We start from the raw sequence: 6,204 nt of genomic DNA on the forward strand, positions 1-6,204 counted from the left end.
TCCCTAAAAGGGTGGCATGGGTAGATGCTCCAAGGCAGGAGAAAAAAGACAGTCCTACCCTGGAAATGTCTGAGCAAACATTATATACTACTTATTAGAAAAAAAATCTATTAAATTATGCCAACATTCTGTAAAACTGTTGCCCTCTGCACACAGCAAAGGGTCCCTTTGCTCACTGATTAGCATGTCTTGAATCTGTAACCTACCACTTTTCCCTCTTCACTGACTCTACTGTCAGTTAGTAGTTCAAAATTGGTGCAAGTGATTTCTCCTGTTCTCCTTATGTTGCAAGTCACTGGTCTGAAGCCAGAACATTCTGTAGAACTATGGATAGGAAACACCTCCTCATTGATTTCACTGGAGTTAATTATTGCATGTCCTTTGGTTTTGTTCCCATGACACTGCATTTTATTGGCTCGAACCAAGCATGATGTGCAAAAATGTGAAAATGCCCACTCATGGCTTTTTACTGTAGTTTAAAACCAGCGCTTTGCAAATGCTTTGTTTCTGTTCTGCAAAAGATCTATCTTCTATTTTTTGGATTACTGCTTAACACTGTCATTTCAGTACTCTTACAATAAAGCAGCTTGTTCAAAATAGAATTTCTTTGTTCTCAAGCTGATGGAGAGTGACTACCATTTTGAAAAGGGAAATGGGAAGAAAAAGTGGGGATGAAGTTTTGAGAACCCTGGACGAAAGTAAACAAGTATCCAGGATTAAGAAGCCAGTCCTATTAAATTATGACTATCAGAGTCCTCTTTTTCAATGATTGTTTCTGTGTGCCAAGCTAAGTCTCTCTCAATGGTCTTGGAACTGCCTCTGTCCTGCGTAATCTCTTTGGGTGCTTGTACACGTGACAGGGGTTTAGCCCTTCAGGGTTGCATTCTTTGCCCCCTAAATTGAAATGGTGAGTCTTATTCTTTTGTCACATGTGTAACAGGGAACCCTAGCCCCTTTAAGACCCGAGTCTACAGGAACACCAAACACCAGGAAGGTAGGGGTTAATAGCCCAACCACCCAGGCTGGTCAGCTGACAGGAAGAGGATAGGCCTCTGGGCACATATAAACCCCAGGCTCGAGGCTGGCAGGGTGAGGTCTTTGGCAAGCGGTCAGGGGAAAAGATCTCCTGCATGGCAGAACTATTCAGGAACGCTGTGGCTAATGAGGTTCTAGGAGTCACTCAAGGTACCCAGAGCTGGGGGGTGTGCAATACGTGAGGAGCAGTTTGTGGTTTTTAAGGAACTAGAGTGTGGCTTGTATGACTTGTATTATGTTATAGCCCAGGGACTCATATTTATGTTATTGTTTTATCTGGTGGACCGGACTGAGGCTATCTGAGGAGGAGGAGGCCTCGTTGGGGCACACTGTTGTACAAAGCCCCAGTGCCTGAAGAGTGCAGCTCCAGGGGGCGATCAGAACCCAGCATCGGGGGGGCACAGTGCCAGGGGGCACAGTGCAAGGGTGCCGACCCCAGTGCCAAGAGGCACAGTGACAGGGAGTGAACTGACCCAATGCCATAGGGTGCAGGTCAACATTTATATGCTATCTGCAAGGCGTGGGCCACCATGTAGGGGAGTTTTGGAGCACTGTATAGTGAACCCTAGTGTTGGGGTAGCAAATGGGCAGCCTCCCACCTGAGTAACACCATAATTATTGTTCCATCAAGGTGCGGTAGGCGAGATAGGTGATTGGGTAGCCTAGAGACAGAGGGTCAGGCCTATGTTAGACAGGCCCAGGAATGGAGCTGTGTCGCAACATGATCGCTCTTAAATCTCATAAAATGCTCTGCACTATTCACAGGAAGTTACTGCAGGGGGCGCTGCATAACAATCCACCCCTTTGATCTCCTCACACTAAATTACAGCGGGGTGCCTATAGCTCACAGCACGCTAATATGTACAGATGGCTGACAGTAGTGTGGTTTCATTAATTTAGATAATTTAAGTCTCATTTCATTACTTGCATTAATTTCATTGATTTGATACACATAGTTTTACTTATTATTTTTATTTTTTAATTTTTTTGCCAATATTTTTAAATGTTTTATACTTATTTTACTTCTATTTTATTCTTTTCATTCCTATCTTTTATTTTTATTCTTACCTTATTTTTTATTTTCCTTTTTCTTTGCCATCAAGTAAACTTTATTTTGTGTGTAAATCCACTTTTTGTATTTCACTCAAACAACCACCCCTACGAACAAGGCAATGACATTCTCCAATCACTTATAATATTCGCACAAATCACCCCATGATTTTCTTATATACCTCTTCCAGCCATACTGAAGTGCACTAATTGGAACTCCGATAATGCACTCCCTGCATTATCTCACAGAGGGTCCCAGGGCAGGGGATAGGGGGGAGGGGTCCAAGCCAGAACAGCTCCTGTGTGCAGCAGCCATACAGCAGCACCAGGTTGTGCTCGGGATGGCTGGCAGGAGGGAGGGGGAGAGGGAATGGGGTAGCCCATGCTGCAGGGAGGCGTTGACTTGGCGTGGGATCTAGAGGAAATAAATGCCCAGCTCCTTAACATGTGGGGGTATCCTCTGGCAGGAGGAGAGCCATCACAGAAAGGAGCAGCAAAACTTGCAACAGTTGCACAGTCTAGGTCTGGCGCATACAGCAAAAATCCCCAGACTTTCCCTGCCAACAACCATGAGGAATCCCTGTGCCCCCAACCTTGCATCTCTAAAGCATCCCTTTTCACCTGGCTCTGGCATAATTGTCCCCCTAATGCCATTAATTTGCTTTCTGGTTTTACATGAACCCAACAAATGGGGTTCTGTGAACCCAATCATGAGCCTAAAGGAGTGGGGCCAAATGGAGACGGGACGGCATCAAAAGTGCTCTGAGACTTGGTTTCCCCCCCCCGCCATCCCATTCTCCTGCTCTGCCCCCAACCCAAGCAGCTCATGTGAAAACCTGGAGGGTGGGGGGAGGCTCTGCAAACCATGCGTAGCAGGGTGATCACTTTGAAACTTTGAACCTTTCCTGCTGGTCTTATAACAGAGGCAATGCTCTTCTGTGCATATTGGGCATTGAGTTAATGTGATCAGCTGTAGGTAATGCATTTTAATGTCCTTGCCGCACTTCACTCCCATACACACAAAGCAAAGGAAAACCTTTAGATTTCAGCCCTCTCTGGCTTCCCCTCCCTCTCCTACCATCACCACAGTGCGATTCCCCCACCTCCCAGTAGAGGCAATGTACTTATGAGACAGACAGAAGTGTTGCAACAAAAATTGTTACTTTATTTATAGAAACACTCAGTGGTAACTGCTGAATGGTTTAGCATTCAGTGCTACAATCAGTGGCCTACAAAGCACTGCCGTCATCTACACCATCCAAAATGTGTGTGGCCAGGCAATTCCATACAATGGCTTGCCAACTAGAATTTGCATGCTGATTATAGGTGGCACCCTATACACTCCCCTATACACTTCCTCATATCAGGAGTCGCTGAACCCCGCCCCCCCCAAGGATCACAAATATTGTGGCGCACACAGGCTCCCACAATGAATGCCGTGATATTTTCTGGCTTCACCTCAAGCCTCTAGTTCAGAAAGCACAGTGACCTCCACATAAACCAGGGTAAGAGGGGATAAATCACGTCCACTATGATTAGTGGGGGCACGGCAACACCCCAGATCATTGCATTAGAAAGCCCAGGTGCATATTGTCCTTTCTCCATCATGCCAGGCAGTGGCAACTTGCGAAAGACATGCCCATTGTGACCGCTGCCTGCCCAGCCTGTATAAATGTTAGTGAAGCATCCTTGGTGATGAACTATGACTAGGAGGACCACCAAGGCAAATCTCTTCCTGTTGGTGAGTGACTAGCTCCCCTGGGATAGGGATAGGACTGGGATGTGTGTGCTGTCCAATGCACTTACGCAGTTAGGGAACCCCATGGCCTTGAAGCCTTCTACAAATTTCCGGGGTTGACGGAGGCAAATGAACATGTTCATCATGACGTCCTGCAGCAGCTGGTATACCTCATGTATCACCACCCCAGTTGTGCAGGGACCCATGCCAAGTGGTTCCCAATGAAGCAGAGGCTGGTGAGGAATAGCCAGTTTCATGATGGCCATGGCCACCCTCTTTTCTGGTGTGATGGGGTGATGTGAGTGTCCTGCTGCTCAATGTGTGGCAACAGCAGCGTGACTATGTCCAAAAATGTCCCAGAGCTCACTGGTCAAGTTCACAGATGACATCAAGTTATGGGGAAGTGTGGTTACACTTGAAGATAGACTACAGTGTGAAAATGTACTTTGCAATTGCACCATGAAAATGTGTTCTGCAATTGCACTGTGCTTTGCAATTGCACTCGGATGAATGGCCAGGCCGCCTTGGTGCCAAAAGCTAAGCCTGCAGAGGCTTCTGGGTTGACATGCCATGGCGGGAAGCCACCGCAGCATGTACACCATCAATCAGTTAGCGTGAAAAATTCTTATGGGCGTGAACAGGAAACATACCATATAAGGGGGTTCAAAGGGCAGCACGCAAGACAATTGGACAATCATTGAGCAGTGTGTTTAAAACCGCGCTTCTCCCCACGATCAGGGAGAGCTCCTGCGGAAGGAACTGAGACCACGACTCTGAGGCTGAATGGGCAAGGGACCAATTACCCCAAGCCAACTCTCCCCTCTTTGAAAAGAAGCATTTTCTAAGGCCTTCACGTTTACCCACTTCCCTAACCTGACGACGTTTATGCACGTGACATAATGTTGCATCTCTTATCGCCTATAATTTTTTGCCTAACCGTGAGTACTATTTAAAGTGATAGCAATGATTGGTAAGTTCAACCTTTGCATAGCTGTATTTGTTGTAGCCACCATTGTTTGTTGTATTTTAATGTATCTTTCTATCTTAAAAATTATTCCATAGTTAAATAAAAAACCCCTTTTTTCAAAAATCATTGTATGTTTTCGGCTCACCCAGGTCAGCTCGAATCTCCACATGCAGATACAAGTGGACCCAGACAGGCTGGCAAGCTGGGCGGACCGGAACCAAATGAAATTCAGTGTCGAGAAATGTAAAGTGCTACACCTGGGGATGAACAATCCCCTGCACACCTACAGGCTTGGCAACGCTAATCTGACCAGCACTATGAATGAAAGGGACCTTGGGGTAATAACAGACCACATTGTGAACATGAGCCAGCAGTGCGACACTGTAGACAGCAGGGCTAACAATGCCCTGGCATGCATCAATCAATGCATCTCCAACAAAACCAAAAAAGTGATTTTCCCACTCTACTCAGCATTGGTGAGACTGCAGCTGGAGTACTGCATCCAGTTCTGGGCACCGCACTTTAATAAGGACATGATAAAGCTTGAGAGAATCCAGAGAAGGGCTACCCATATGATCAGAGACTTGTGCGGCAAGCCGTATGAGAAAAGACTGAGGGATCTAGGACTCTTTAGCTTGAAAAAAAGGAGGCTGGGAGGGGACTCAATAGCAGCTTACCACTATATCATAGGTGTACATCAAGGACTCGGTGAACAACTGTTCACCAGGGCACCTTTGGGGAAAACTAGGAGTAATGGTCACAAACTCCTGGAAGACCTTTTCAGGCTCAACATTAGGAAAAACTTCTTCACAACTAGGGTGTCCAGACTGTGGAATAGGCTCCCTCTTGAGATGGTACAATTGCCTACCCTGGATATCTTCAAGAGGAGACTGGACAGTCACCTTGCTGGGGTCACCTGACCCCAGTTGTCTTTCCTGCTTGGTGCAAGGGGCTGGACCCAATGATCTTCTGAGGTCCCTTCCAGCCTTAAAATCTATGAATCTATGCGGAAGGTATCTAGCCACTGCTGATCATCCCAAGTTGACAGTATGATACATTCCCATCAGTTACAGCTGCTCGCATAGGCCCAGACCTTGCAATCATTGCTCTGTAGGTTGTTCCACAGAACCCTGTCAGCCCTGACTTCCGTGGCTTCTTCTCAGTTCTCCAACTCCAGCTGGTGGTCCATTGCCTGGTATAACAAGGCATTAGAAGCTGCTACCCTGTGTTGGCATCTCTGTAGAAGGACCATCATAGCCTTCATTGTGTTCAGTAGCAGCATCTCTACATTATTGCATGCCTCCATTCTGTGGTTGGACACTGCCAGGGCATCCGACAGCATCTGGTTCTCCTCATAGATTCCATCAGGAGTCAGTAAAGCCATCTTGTTATACAGAAAAGAACTGTTTTGCTC

The sequence above is a fragment of the Crocodylus porosus genome, unplaced genomic scaffold (assembly GCF_001723895.1).
Source record: "Crocodylus porosus isolate Cpor-Errol unplaced genomic scaffold, CroPor_comp1, whole genome shotgun sequence".
Taxonomy (NCBI): Eukaryota; Metazoa; Chordata; order Crocodylia; family Crocodylidae; genus Crocodylus; species Crocodylus porosus.